General features: G+C 35.8%; 1 protein-coding gene across 1 annotated transcript in view; it reads right to left on the bottom strand.

Moving 5' to 3' along the window:
- GPR158 (G protein-coupled receptor 158) overlaps nt 1-13545 on the bottom strand; it is a 434246-nt gene that overhangs the window by 391949 nt on the left and 28752 nt on the right. The window lies entirely within an intron of this gene.

Genomic DNA, 13545 nt, shown 5'->3' with positions numbered 1-13545 from the left:
CTGGCTATTTTCATTGCTACTTTCACAATAACTTTTTTCCCTACCTACCTCCTCTTCTCTCTTCAACTCACCACTATGGAAGGAGAGGGCCATATTATCATCCTTTTAGACTATTCCCATCAGCTTGTTTTTCTTCTTCCAATTCTTTTAATATGTCATGGGTAGAATAATCTTGCCCATATAGATACATCTAATTACATCATTTTTCTACTCAACCATTTCTCAGTTGTCAAGCATGTATGAACTCCTTAGTATGGTCTACAAGTCTATCCACAAACAAGCCCTCTCTCCCCTTGGCAGGATTATTTCATATGTCATTCTGCCTCATATACTCTGCTCTAGCTGAAACGAACCATGTTATTCCCTGGATACATCCTATACTTTCCAAACAATATTCCCTGGGTTTCAAATTCTTCCATGTGCTGAATTCCTTTTGCCTGGAATGGAATTCTTTCCACATATTCATCCAACTCAAATGGAGCTCCTCCAAAAAGGGACCTTCCTGCCTTCATTTCTTTCATTTTTCCAATAATAAATGTTGAATACCTACTAGATACAAGGCACTATGGAGAAATCAGTGATGTGGGGCATTCCAAGAGGAAACTTTTCCCACCTCACAAAAATAACTATCTAACTGTCACAGCTACAGCAGCAGGGACAGAAAACTCAAAGGAAATATGATGCATTGTGCAGGGTGGGGGGAGAGAACTACTGAATATGACCTTGAGCAACCTTGAATTTTACTGCCCTAGGCTACATTTACTCATCTTTAAACTAAAGAAGGATATAGGATCTCTTCCAATTGAAGGCTACAATCATCTGAAATGCTTCAATCTTAGATGAAAGGGAGACAGTGGTTCAGAATCAGATCCACTGATGGGCTCTAAGAGCAGTTAACAGATGCTGATTCTGTCAGATGCAACTACAGCCTTCCTATAAATACGATAAGTATATGACATGCCAAAAAAAATGACTCATATAAGTAAGAAGACTCAATAAACCCTCAAATTTTGCTGTGTGGATAATCTTCTAAGACGGGAAATAGATTTGGTTGTTTCCAAAATCTCAATCGATGTTGTAATAGAACAAAGATTATCAAATAAATCATTTCATAGAAGCCACACGACAAAACTCTGAGTTTGCCCAGAGGTTGTTTCAGAGTACCATGTTCAGAATGCTCTTAGACAGCTTAAAGTCTACAATAGGAAAGGACAGTGGCCAAAGAACTGCCCATCAGAACAAACACTAAATACCAGTGTTTCTATTCAAGTAGAGGCACTAATTATCAGCCAGGTTAGACTTTCATTCACATCATGGTTCCTCCAGAGATGTTTCACACAAACTGATGTCTACATCTTGCCTCTTCTCAAATCAGACCCTAAAGAGTGCTATTGGTTCTGCTGAATAGACCCAAATATATGGTAGAAGCTCAGTTGAGGAAAGCTCTTCTCCACTGAAGCCCTCTCCTACGTAGCAGCATCCTCCACAGCTAGCTCCTTAGAAAGCAGATAGGTTACTCTATTCTAGTAACAGACAGCCTACAATGTCCAATCAAGAGGCAGAATCTCTTGAATCCACAACTTTAGACCTAAGTGAAAGCCTTTAGGAAAGCCTGCACTTCTCTCCCACTGGGATAAGTCCTATCTTGTCAGAGCAATCACACAAATGGAGACACCATGTCATAACAGCATCTGCTCTAAATGGAATCTGAATAAGGTTAAATATCTTGTGCATGGTTGTGCAATTAATAAGTAGGGTATTATGAATTTGAATAACTCTACAATGATCCCTTTCTTTATGACATTCTACTCACTGCCTTTGCAGGCTACTGGATCCACTCTACCACCAAAATCTTCAGTGAAAGATTCTTTCCAGGAAACACTCCTACTATGACTTCTGCTTTTAGCCACAACTCCAATTTTATTAACCATTTCATTTACTTCGTTTCTTTTTTACCTTAACAATCTTTCTATTTTATTTTTTAATTAATGATCATTCATTTCATCAAAAATGTTTTTAAGTAAAAGACTCATTTTGAGATTCAATCTACAGATTATTTTATAAAAGTCAATAAAATTTGTTGAGCTGAAGAGAAAGCAAAGGGAGATTCACTTGTTTAGCCTTTTACCTGGGGACTCAACAATTTCTTGATGTAGCCAGGGGATACAGTACAATGTCCTGGGTTTAAGACCTGAGTTCAAATCCAACCTCAAACACTTACTAGATGCTTGACCCCAGGCGAGTAACTTAATTACTACTTGCCTCAGTTTTCTCATATGCAAAATGAGTGTAATAAGAGCATACCTCTCAAAGTTGTGAAGCTAACCTGAGATCATGTTTAAAAAGCACTTAGTACCCTAGTACCTAATAAGTACTGAACAAATCCTTGTTTCCTCCCTTCCTTAATGTTAATTCAATTCAATTCAGTAGACATTTCCTAAATACATATATACTTTATTCTTGGCAGGATTCATTGGGGAATGTATAAGTAGAGAACATATTCTAAACACCTCCATGAATTTTCCAACTGTCCCCCTCATTGTGAGCTCCTAAGATAGTCTAGTCTACCCTTCCTCCATCCTGCTTTTTTACTGTCTCTATTCCAGCATTTCCTCACTTTCTATAGCTCTGTATGCCTTATAGGTCCTAAATTCTAGTGGTTTTAGGTAAAAGAGCCATCAATTTATTTTATAGAATGCAACTGAGACAAGGACAATGCATCCCTTCCTCTTCATCTATCTCCTTCCCCTCCATCTATAACAGCTTATAAGATCTGCTACATTAAGATTTGGGGAGATACAATGTGAGATAATGGTCAAAGTGTAGGACTTGGAGTTAGAAAGAAATGGATTCACATCCCAAATCTAGCACTTATGACTTAAATAAGTCACTTAGCATTTCTGAAAGACTTTAAGTTAGATATAGGATCCCATATGGTCTATAATTATGCCAAAGACAAACCATTTCACAGCACAAAAGATATCACCATCTTCCAATTATTGTTTTTTGTCACAAACTCTCCCTCACCCCACTTCAACTCATAAATAGAGAAATGTTCTATCAAAAATAATATTTCTAAACCCTAACACTCACTTTAAACATCAAACTAAAGGCACAAATCTATACCGAACTCCTTGTTCACATTTTTTGGTTAAGAAACTTGAGGAAAGAAATTGCTTCTTATCTGTTATTATCATATTGCCCTTGGAAAGAGATTTTTTAAATCATGTTTGCATAGGGTTTTAAAGTTGAAAAAGTTTTCCTCAAAGGAACTCCTTGAGACAAAGAACAGTATTATCATTTCAACTTTGCAGAGGAGAAAATAAAGGCAAAGTTAATTTCCCATGAACCTGATGTCAGAACCAGAATTCCAACCTCAATCTTCTGACTCCCAAGTCCACTGCTATTTTCCCTTATATCATATTGGTTGAAAGGAATAGTAATTTTGCCCTTTATCTCAGAAACAAAATTGATATATGAATTTTGATCTTCTAACCTACTTAGATTTGCTCATAAAATCAACTGATACACTGGAAAATTCTGATTTTCTTACTCAAGACAATGCTAAGCATTCATCTAGGATTTCAAACCTGCAATATAAGTATACTCTTGATGTCCTCTCAAATTAAAGCAGCTAAAGATTTGGGTATACAAGTCAGACTCATACCCCAAGGTTGGCACCAGGATAAAGAATAGGATTTGTCTCTCTTCCTCTCCTGACCAGGACAACTAGACTGCAAGTTCCCTGAACGACAAAAATTCTGTCATCCTGCTAAAGCTGCCCCAGAATATGGCAAAGTTGCTCACTCCATGCAGGCCTAAAAAGTGGATAGAGGGTGGATAAAAGGTGATCTTTCTAAGTATCAGTGTTCTTAGTATCAAATACCATTAGGAACCTCTGGCCTTAGGTCATTAAATAACCTCTGAACAAAGTGAGCAAAAACAAATGACCTTTGAGAGACTAAAATGATCGTATCTTTTGATCCATCAGTCCCATTACTGGACATGGATTCCAAGGAGGTGAAAGGTAGAAATATATACACTTTTGGCAGTGTATGCTTTGCAATGTAAAATAATGGGGATAGTACCTATCAATTGAGGAATGACAAAGTGCGGTACATGAACATAACAAAATATTATTGTGAAGAAACAACAGATATGGGGAAGTCAAATTAAAATGGAAAGATGTATGTGAACTAATGCAGAGTAAAGTGGGACTATCAAAATTATATATACATATATAAAATATATATATATATAATGGCTACAATAATACTGATGAAAAAAGGCAAAAGCAAGGCTTTTGAAAGCCAGGTTCTGAGTTAGTGGGGAAAAAACAAACAAATATAATAATGGCCCCAAAGAATAGATGATACTCCTCTTTAAAGATAAGTGGGAGACAGTGAGGGCAGAATGTTGTATACAGTATCAGAGAAGACCATGATTTCAGTGTTTTTCCTTTGTTTAATTCCTTTTTTATCTTTTTTTGCCATAAGAGATTGAAGTTCAATTCTGAGGCAGAGATGACAAGAGAAAGGTGGGAGGACAAAATAGGAGGGAGAGTAGACTATTTCCAGAAATTACTGTGATGCAAAAACACAAGGCATCAATAATCCTATTTTTGGAAGTTCAGAGAATAAAAGTTTAATGTTTACTACTTTTAAAAATAGCAATTAACTCCCCAAAGTGAAATAGAAAAAAAGACCAAACTGCTTGTAAACAACATCTTCATTTTATTTGGATATGGTCCCATCAGAAGATCCTTTCTCAAGAATTTTTCATTTCTTTGTGCATTCTCAAAGTTAAAGTTAATTAATTTTATAAGATAAGAATAGTCCCCCTTTAATGACAATTAATCTCTCAAATCACAAGATGTCGTATTCCACTGGTACCACTTCCCACCTTCCTTTGTTCTAAAATCTTTTTTCTAAAAGAAGAGGTAAGGAATGGAATGAATGAATTGGGTGGTTGTAGGTCAAATATCCATTTATCTAAGAGATCAGGTAATAGGTACACTAATGAATTGCTACTAGTAGAGTAATGAACTGGTACAACAATTCTGGAGAATAATTTGGAATTGGGTCTAAAGAGCTATAAAACTATGACCTAATAATGCCTTTGACCTAACAATGCCATTACTAGGTCTGTATTCTAACAAGATCTAACAAGATCAAAGAAAAAGGAAAATGACCTATGCGTACAACAATATTTATGGCAGCTCTTTTTTTGTGGTGGTAAACAATTGGAAATCAAAAGAATACTCATCAACTGGGAATGGCTGAATAAGCTGTGGTATATGGTTGTGATGGAATACTACCAGCTGTGGAAAATGATGAGAGGGGTGGTTTCAAAAAAACATGGCAAAACCTATATAAACTGCTGCAAAGTGAAGTGAGAAGGATTGGGCACAATAACATTAATGATGTAATGATGATCATCGGTGAAAAACAGATCAACACAGTGATATGAGATGATTCCAAAAGATTCCCAATGAAAAAATGCTATCTATTTCCACTCTGAGTACAAACAAGTATGATTTTCTCACTTTCTTGATTTTCTTGCTTTTTTTGAAATATGAAAATATGTTTTGCATGATTTCACATATATAATTGATATCATATTGCTTGCCTTCCCAGTGAGTGTGGGAGGAAATGAGGAGGAAGATAATTTGAAACTCAAAACTTAAAAAGAAAAGAATGTCAAAAATAAATAAATAATAAATTTTAAAGAGAAAAATCAAAACAAAAACAACAGGACTTCAGATTTCCAAAAGCATTTAGGAATCACTGACTACTGAGATTCACAGATGATAGTATTTTACATTTGTAGAGCAAGAGGAGACCTTAAATAGTGGTGACTCCTTTTCTATCTCCTTTGCTGGATCTTTTTCTAGCTTATACCTTCTAACCATAAATGTCCCTCAGAATTTTATCTTGGGCTCTCTCTTTTCCTCTTTTTTTATTATTTCATTTTATGATCTCATAAGCTCCCATAAATTTAGTCACCAGCTTTATGTTGATGATTGTTGAATTTACTGCCCCAACTCTCTGCTCACTCCCCCAATCTCATATCTCCAACTATCTTTCAGATAAATCAAATTCAAAGTTCAGTAGACATCTTAAACTCAATATATCCAAAATGGAATTCATTATCTTTCCCTCTCAACCCTTCCCAATTTTTATTTTTCTGTAACTTTAGAGGACAACACCATCCTTCCTCTCCCTCAGGCTCCCAAGATAGAAGTCATCATGGATTCCCCACTATCTCTCATGTCCCATATTCAAGCTGTTGCTAAAATCTGTCAATTTTACCTTTACATCTCTCAGATAAGACCCCTTCTCACCCCTGATATTGCCACTCCTTAATCACCTTGTGCCTTGATTTACTGTAATATCCTCCTGATGGATCTGCTTAGTCTCTTCCTATGCTAGTTCATATTTAAAGTGATTTTCCTAAAGTTTAAAGTCCAACCTAAAGTCCAACCATATCACATACACCCACTACTCAACAAATTCCAGTGTCTACTTTTGCCTCCAAAAGTAAGTAATGTTCTTTTTATTCAAAGCTTTTGAAAATCTAGTCCTCTTCATCCTTTCCAGTATTGTTATACCTTACTCACAACACTTACATTTTGATCTAGTGATACTGGTCTCAATTAAAATGCACTAATAGACGGACTCTCCCTGGGCAACAGCCTTTTTACCCATTCCATAAATGAGCCATCGGTCCTCAGTGAATGAATTTAGTATCTGCTGCTTATAGAAAGTGGGTCAGAAGGTTTATTTTCCTCTCTTCCAGATGCAAGTTGCAATAATTTTAGAAAGTTTATTTGGTTGGTTATTTTTTATTTTAAGAAAAAAGAAAGACACCAAATGAGACTCGTGGGTAGACCAGATTAATGAAGGAATGGTTCTAACTATGCAGCATGATTGGAGTAATCCATCACCTACCCCACCTCTCTACAGAAAGCTGGAAGTTCTTTAGTAAGGAATAAATTCTTTAACTTTCATACCTAATTCCAGAGTTAAAGTGAAAACACCCCTGGAAGATACAAGGATTAACAGAATCACATTAAAGATGAGAATAATTGTTTTTCATTGAAAGAATCATAAATCTGAGGTTGAAAGGGATTTCAGAGGCTTTCTAATATAATTTATCTCTTCTTTCAAAGATGAAACCTAAGGGAATTTAAGTGACTTCACACAAGTAGAAGTATTAAAGCTAGAATTTTAATTCAAGTTATAATTCTCTGTGCCACCTTCTCCAAAGGTTGTTTTTGGTATATAGGAGTAATTGAGTTCCCAAAAGACTGAGGAAAATGAGGTGTTTAGCTTAGGGTTATTGATCACTTATTCTCTATGGTCAGTAATTAGTCAACAAACATTAATTAAACAGATACTATATACCAGATAGGGCAGCAAAGTGGCTCAGTGGATAGAGTACGGGGCTTAGAATCAGGAAAATTTATCTCATGAGTTCAAATCTCACAGACTTACTGGCTGTGTGATCCTGGGCAAGTCACTCAACCCTGTTTGCTTCAGTTTCTTATCTATAAAATGAGCTGGAAAAGGACAAGGCAAATCATTCCAGTATCTTTGCAGAGAAAACCACAAATGGGTCCAGAAAGAATCAGGCACAATTGAAAAACTCCTTTGTACAACATATAGGACAACTACATGGTAGAATGGACAGAGTGCTTGTCAAAAATACAAGATAGAGGAGAACCAGGAGAGAGCATTGTCTATAAAATCCAGAAGGGGAAAAGTCTTTAGGAGGAAGGAATGTTCAACAAAATAAAAATTCAAGAAGGATGAAAAATGAGGGGAAAAGCCACTGGATTTGAAATTTTAAAAATCATTGACAGCCTTAGAGAAAACAGTTTCTGTTGAGTAGTGACATCAAAAGCCAGATTTCAAGGGTTAAGGAATAGGAAGTAAGAAAGTATGAGTACAAATGTTTTCGATTTTTTATTTTTGACCATGAAAGAGAGAAGAATTGATAGAATGATAGCTTGAGAAAATTATAAACTGTCTAGTGACATATTTTGAGGATGGAATAAGTAATCCGGGAATATTTGTAATAAGTAAAAAGGATCCAGTAAATAAAGAGAGACTAAAATTTAATTGGGGGGAAGTGAGATTATCAAAAGGGAAAAAATTTCCTGGAGACAATGAGATCACAGAACAGAGTTAAGGGACTGACATTTCCAAAAAGACTCAGGCCTTCCTCTAAAACTGGAGCCAAGGAAGAGAAAGTGGTGAATAATGCTGGGGTGATCTAAACTGGATAAATGAAGGAGCTTCCTATACAGGGCTTTGGCTTTCTGTTTTGTTTTTGGTTTTAGTTAAATACAAGGTTAGGAATGCTGTTGAAGGAAGATGGAGAAAAATAGATTGAGGTTTTTCTTCTTTATATTAAATTAAGGCATTAAGCTAAAGCAGAGGTCCTTAACTTGGGAGTCTATGAACTTGGTTTCTTTAAAAAAAAATTATGACAGCTAACTGTATATCAACATAATTTGGTTTTTTTATATATAATCGCATTTTATTTCTGCATTTTAAAACATTATTCTGAGAAGGGGCCCATGATTCAAAAATAGGTTAAAAACTCTTGGACTAGATGACATAGTGTTCCTTCCTCTCTCAATGCTACAAGAAAGGTGGGGAGGAAAGGGTAGGGGAAAGGGATTAGAGAGATCAAGGTTGGTGAAGAGGGAGATAAAGAGATTGAGAAAGAATAAGAGGTCAAGTGAATGAGAGATGGATGGTTGGATGTTAAGTGACCTCCCAGGTCCTGTTGTGATGCCTCTTAGCAAAGCCACCAAGTAATTGTTGTGAGGAAAGCACTTTGTAAACCCTGAAATGTTGGGAACCATCATTATACTAAATACTCCTAGGGCTTCTGCCACAATCTCTTATTACTCATCTTTTTCTATTTCTACCACCTTTCTCACTGAAAAGGAATAAATACACCTGAAAACCTGGGAAGGTTACCTCTGTGTGACTTTTAAATTCTTAACCTCCTCTGATATTTAAAATAGAATAGCTTTTAACCTCACAGTCTTAAATACCAGGAAAAGAAACCATGCATTACCATAGCAACCTAATCTCTGTTAATCAAAGTGAAGAGTCTTATTTTTTCCTAAAATGTAATTCATTTAAAAGCTTTAAAGACATCCCTTAGTATGAAGTAAAATCAAATTGCTCTAGCAGAATTCAAACAATCCTCCATCATGACCATTTGGTTAAATAAATAGAGAGGCTGAAATAGAAGTAGCCTGAACTTTCTGGAGTAGAGAATGATTTAGCAGTCAGAAAAGCAAATACCTCCTTGTTTCCAGACATCCTCCTATTGAACAGCCCCATGGAACCTTGGAACAAAGCTCTAAAGAAGTAACATACACAGATCAATACCCATAATATGACACCCATGCAGAAAACTTTACTCAGGTCAATGGACAAAGCTCAGAAAATATAGAGTCGTTATTAGGGGACTGTTGAGAATGGGAATTCAAGACCAGTAAAAATGCCAGTCATGAACAAGGAAAGTAAACATTAAGAATTTTCAAAAAATTAAATAAATAGGATGAGGGAAAAGGAAATAAGAGAAAAAGGAGGGGCAGCTAGGTCATGCAGTGGATAGAGCACCATCCCTGAACCCAGGAAGACCTGAGTTCAAATATGACCTCAGACACTTAACACTTCCTAGCCCTGTGACCCTGGGCAAGTCACTTAACCCCAATTGCCTCAGGGGAAAAAGAGAAAGAGAGAGAGAAAGAGAAAAAGGAAATAGAAGTAGTATATGTATACATTTATGTGAATGCACATGTATGTATCTAAATGTGGAATAAGATTAAATTCAAAATTGTTGAATTTGATTGAATTGTTGACTAAATTTGAAATATTATTGTTCTAAAAGAAATGATGAATAGGATGCTGTCAGAAAAATTTGTAAAGTCTTCCATAAGATCAATCAAAGTGAAAAATATATTGTGTACAAAGTAATAGAAAAGTTGTAAGATGATTAGCTGTGAATGACTTTGCTATTCTCAGCAATATAATGATCCAAAACTACTCTAAGAGACCTATGATGAAAAATGCTATCCATGTCAAGTGAAAGAACTGATTGTGTATGAATATAGATTGAAGCATACTTTCCCCACCTTTTTTTCCTTAATGGTTTGTTGTTTTGTTTTTTGCGGGGGTGAAGATATATGTTTTCTTTCACAACATGACTTCTATTCTTTTTTTGAGAGGCATTTGGGGTTAAGTGACTTGTCCAGGATTACAATCCTAGTTATTGTTAAGTGTCTGAAGATTTGAATTCAGGTCCTCCTGACTCCGGGGTCAGTGCTCTATCCACTGTGCAATTTAGCTGCCCCTATAACATGACTTCTAAGGAAATGTTTTGCATCACTTCATATGTACCTTTTCAATAGTATGGAAGGGGAAGGAGGAAGAGAATCTGGAACTCAAAGTTTTAAAGACAAATGTAAAAATTGTTTTACATATAACTGGGGAAAATAAAAATATTAAAACATTTTTACAAATTTAAAAACAAGTAAAATAAGGAAAAAAAGACTAAATTCATACCTCTTGATCTTAGATCTCCAAGTAATAGATCACAAATTGACACGAACTGATTTAAATCCACAGACCCCCGTTACCATCTTCTTCAGTATGAGCTTAGTTTGTGAGGCTCAGATTCTTAGCTGGTTTTAATTGAGGTAATGCCCAGTTGGAGAATGAGTATTAATGAGGCTTAGGCTATCAGATCATTGAATTATGGATTTAGAACAGGAAGGAATATCAAACTTCATCTGGCCCCATCACTTCAAGTTATAGATGAAGAAAGAGAAACCTATAATTTCACAGGCAGTAAATAATAGAGCTGAGATTTGAACCATATTCCCTAATTCCAAATCCAGAACTCTTTCCCTTAATGACATTTACTCATCATTTCATTGTCATAGTTTCAATATTCCTATGGGTCAATGAGAGGCAACATTGCATAATGAGTATAAAACTGGCTTTCAAGTTAGGAAGTCATGGGTTCCAGTCCTACTTCTGACATACTGCCAATATGACATTGGGCATCCACTTAATGGGCCAGGCAACTTTCTAAGGGGATATGCTGTGCTTACTGTGTATAGCGCTGTGTAGAATACAAGTAAAAAATGGAGAAAGCCTCTGTCTCAAAGATCATCCATTCCAATAGAGGAAGATAACCATAAAAAGATTTTAAAAGTCTGATATAAAAGATCCCATAGTTCTTAGGGTACAATGGCAAAGTTTATGTTAATTTTATCTTCCTTCATATTTCTTTAACTGGTGAAAGTATATCCAGTTCTGACATCAAACTTAGGACTTGCAGATGAAAACTGGGTTTTAGTTGATGTAGTTTCTGAAGAGATAAAGATTGCAGAGGTAAAAGCAATTGCAAAGTTGCATCTCAAAGAAGTTGCTTATTCCTCCCAATATATAGCTATAGACATAAATGTAGATAGATCAATAAAGATAAATAATGTGTGTATAGATATATATGTGTTTATGTACATAGATAGATATAGATATATGATTGCCAGAGATGGACTGGAAGCAGGACTGAAATTTGTAACGAGGTAGGAGAGATAGTGAGTTGAACTGCCTGCTGGCGGAGGTTGGTTAGTAGTTGGTATTAGTGGTTCAGAGGAAGGTCTGTCTATTCATTCATCAGAATGCTTGCTCCCCTCATTGTTAGCTATGAGAGCCTACACTAGAAGCAGGGCTTTTTATCTGAGGAGCATCACTATTTTCAGGGCTGTTGGGTTTGGTTTGAGAGAAGGTGCTAATTTGTATTAGTAAAAGACTTGTCCACATTAGGACTTTCCTATGCTAGTGAGATCACAGGTCCAGTTCCAGTCTTATCCTATGAGTCAAAGGTGGGTTTTGAACAGGTGTTTCTGCCTTGGACTTCGGTGTACTTTCCATTATACTATTTGTATCCCCTGCACTTAATGCAGGGTTCAATTTAGAGTAAGCACTTAAATGCTTTTGCATTCCATTCCCTCTACTGTCCTGCTTTATCAGCACAAATCCAGCCTCCCTCCTGGGGAGTGCTTAAAATGGCTTCATCCTCACAAATTATTCCCATGAAGGGGCAGGGTACTAAAAATTGATCAAGGAATTAAGCCTATCCCAAGTTTACCAGTCATGGGAAAAAAGCCAAGATTTCCCACTAGAAATAACAGAACCTTACATTACTTCAGAGAAAAGAATCTCAACAGAAAGAAAATTTATTTAAAAGCCCAAGAGCAATAAAGTTCAATAAAGGAGTTACATAAATAAGAGAAAGAGATTTTAAACACACACACACATACACACACACACACACACACACACACACACACACACACAGAGCTACTCACCCAGATCTAACAACTCATATCGATGAATTAGGCCAATAATACAGATTTTACTTAACTAGGAAAGTGTCATATAAAGATCACTAATGTAATTGTTTTAAGGATTTTTTTGGACATGTGAAAAGAATTAGTATGTAAAATGTAACAAAGGAATATAGTAATAATAGCTACTCGTTGATGTGTACGGTTTGCAAAGCCCTTCAAACCTGCCTCATTTGATCCTTTCCATATCCTGATGTGGCTGCTAGTATAAAAATTATTATTCCCATTTTATGGATGAGGAAATTAGGTTCAAAAAGGTTACATGACTTGCCCAATATCAGACATAACTAATGAAGGTCAAAGCTAAGACTGTTTTCAATTTCAGCATTCTTCCCTTTTTACTTTTAAAATAAAAACAGTAGCCATCAAAGGATCATAGATCTGGAGCTGAGGCGATCTCATAAGCCAATAAAGCCAACCCTAGGTTTCATATTTTATAGATGAGGGATCAAGCCAAAGCCCAGGCTTCAGGTTGAGGGACTCACCTAAGATGAAACAGAAAGTGGCAGAAACAGAATTAGAGTTCAGCTCTTCTGATTATTATCTGTAAAATAGGGGTAATAGTAGCATCTACCTTCCAGGGTTGTTGTGAAGATCAAATGCGATAACTGGGCATAGTTCCTGACACAGAGTAAATGTATTATGATGATGATGATGATGATGCTGTTCTTAAAATCACTTGTGCTTCTCAAACTTAGAGATAGAAGAGATCTTACGCAACATCTAATCCAAATACCTCATTTTTTAGTGACTAGCATCTCAGATAAGTTAAGTGACTTGCTCAAGGTGATACAAATAAAGAGAACCACTATTCCAACCCAGGTCTTCCAACTCTAAATATTATAGTGTTTTCACCATAGCATGTGGGCTCAGAAAATTTCCATCAACCTTATGCAAATTTATAATGTGTAATAATGTAAGATAAAAGGTATTGCAAAATATCTGAAGGCAAATTTCTACAGACTAGAATACATTGTTGCAAGCTTCATTTACTCAAAAAGACTGAAATAAACCAAGCCTTTTCATAGTTAAAAATATGTTCTGCTCTCAAACACTTGGTCTACCTTTTTTATTCTGTAAAGAAATAGATTTAATTTATG

This window comes from Antechinus flavipes, chromosome 5 (genome assembly GCF_016432865.1).
Source record: "Antechinus flavipes isolate AdamAnt ecotype Samford, QLD, Australia chromosome 5, AdamAnt_v2, whole genome shotgun sequence".
In the NCBI taxonomy this organism is placed as follows: domain Eukaryota; kingdom Metazoa; phylum Chordata; class Mammalia; order Dasyuromorphia; family Dasyuridae; genus Antechinus; species Antechinus flavipes.
Note: the sequence above shows the minus strand (reverse complement) of the source record. Positions and strands in the feature narration are given on the sequence as shown.